Raw genomic sequence first — 1,862 nt, forward strand, 5'->3', positions numbered from 1 at the left:
TCGGTGCATAGAGAAGTTTTGTAGTATGGGCATTTTGAGGAAAGCGGGAACACAAAATGAATTGATTTGTTAATAATCTAGTAACATATGTAAACTACATTATAAAAAATATATATACATTGATTACTTATTTTAGTGAACTGAAAAGAAAAACAAAAATAAACCAATAGGATTTTATAGGAAAAATGCCGACAGACTAAGGGATAAAAAGAAGATAGTAAAATGAAAACGTACATTTCTTTTTAATTAAATTATTTATTAATAATAATAAATCGGTATCCACCACCTCGGCCTCCACGGCCACTTCGGGAAAAGCCCACAGATGTTGCTCTATCTACAAGAAAAAAGTTATGCATCAATTTCTACGTATTTAAATTGGGATGAGAAGTATAAAACTTCTCGGTAATATATAAAAAGTAAATGCATACATAATTTAGACATTACTTCAGTACTGCCTCTACTAATTTATGTAATTTCCCGAAAAATGTTGAAGTATAACTTACAAAGCTGCTTTACTTTAGCAGCATCACTGCCTCCCTCTTCTTTCTGCTGCTGCTGTTGTAGTTGCTGCTGCTGCATAAATATTAAAAATTGATGGAACCATTCCTGGTTTAACAAAAAAAAATTTCATTAAATCAGCCAGAAACCTCTCTGCGTACGGTAATATGTGCGGCTAGTATTAATTATTTTAACTTATCCTGAAGGGGAGACAACACCCTTGCGTCTGCCAAGGGGTTGCAGCTGGCAACTCCGTTGCTTCAGTGGTAACTAAAAAAAGAAATAAGATTAAAATCATTGTCAACATTGAAAGATACCACTACTAATACAAAATCTTATAAAGTAGAGAGTGGACAAACGTGCAAGACGCAATTTGGCCGTCCTACAGAAATATAGGCAAGTTCTCCTAGCTTACCTGCCATTGTCTTCAAATGCTTTACCAGTTGTTCTTGGTCTGTGTTCACTAAAAAAGAGAATTAACTGAAATTACTTATTGAAATATACATATAAAAGTAAAATATGTAGACAAATTAGAAAAAAATACTTACTGTTTCTCCGTGAGTTTGTCGCGTTGAATGAAAGAGCTGAAAATAATAAGAAAATTATGTAATAAAATTAAATTATATGAAGATGTTATTTGGGACAGAAACTGACCATGGCATCCGATTCTGCAGATATTTTTTAAGAAAAAACTATCGCGAAAGTATCGATACGGTTTTAAAGTATAGATCGAAAAAATATCTGCCGACAATGCGTACGCGGCGTTTTTCCGCTGTGTCGTCTGCTAATTGCACCTCTTGACTTGGTAGTATCGTAACTATGCGTGATCATCTTTTGTTTCTTTATATTTGTGGAACGTATATTTATGAAGGCGTTCCCCTGCACTGGAGATATAGATAACTTCGTGGAAAACTGATAGGCTGGATGGTTCCTCGAAATTAGGCTCGCTGACGCAACGGGGTGGCATGGGGAACGTGCTAACGGTTTTCGAGGACGTGCCACTCTCTCCCAGTTCCTTGAGACGAGCACACGTGAAGTCTTGAAGAAATCCATAATAAACCGAACCATATATTCATATTATTAATAATTAGAAATAAAGACTATTCTATTTCCGAGCTAAACAACCGTCGATTCTCTTACCACAGATCAGAAGTGGGATAACCACACGTTTTATAAGTGAAAAGAATAGGAAAAACTGTGAAGTTTACCAGTGGAAGTTCAGAGATGTCACATAGAAAAGGGCATCTAAATACATCTGGAACACGCACTAGGAGTTTTGAAGGTTCCAGTAGCAGCAGAAATTCTGCTTCGATGCAACGAAGCCGTGACCGATCACCGTTGGGACAACGAAATCAGTACGGGTC

The 1,862-nt window shown here is 36.2% G+C and overlaps 1 long non-coding RNA gene across 1 annotated transcript; it reads right to left on the bottom strand.

Annotated features, from left to right (window-relative positions):
- Positions 1–688: 688 nt before the first annotated feature.
- Positions 689–1,279, bottom strand: LOC144477860 (uncharacterized; the record flags this gene model as incomplete). The annotated part of the gene is made up of 4 exons (XR_013495279.1): positions 689–768; positions 914–961; positions 1,047–1,082; positions 1,153–1,279. It is a non-coding gene; the product is annotated as an uncharacterized LOC144477860 (long non-coding RNA).
- Between the last annotated feature and the right edge of the window lie 583 nt (positions 1,280–1,862).

Source organism: Augochlora pura, unplaced genomic scaffold (assembly GCF_028453695.1).
Source record: "Augochlora pura isolate Apur16 unplaced genomic scaffold, APUR_v2.2.1 APUR_unplaced_4579, whole genome shotgun sequence".
Classification (NCBI taxonomy): Eukaryota; Metazoa; Arthropoda; class Insecta; order Hymenoptera; family Halictidae; genus Augochlora; species Augochlora pura.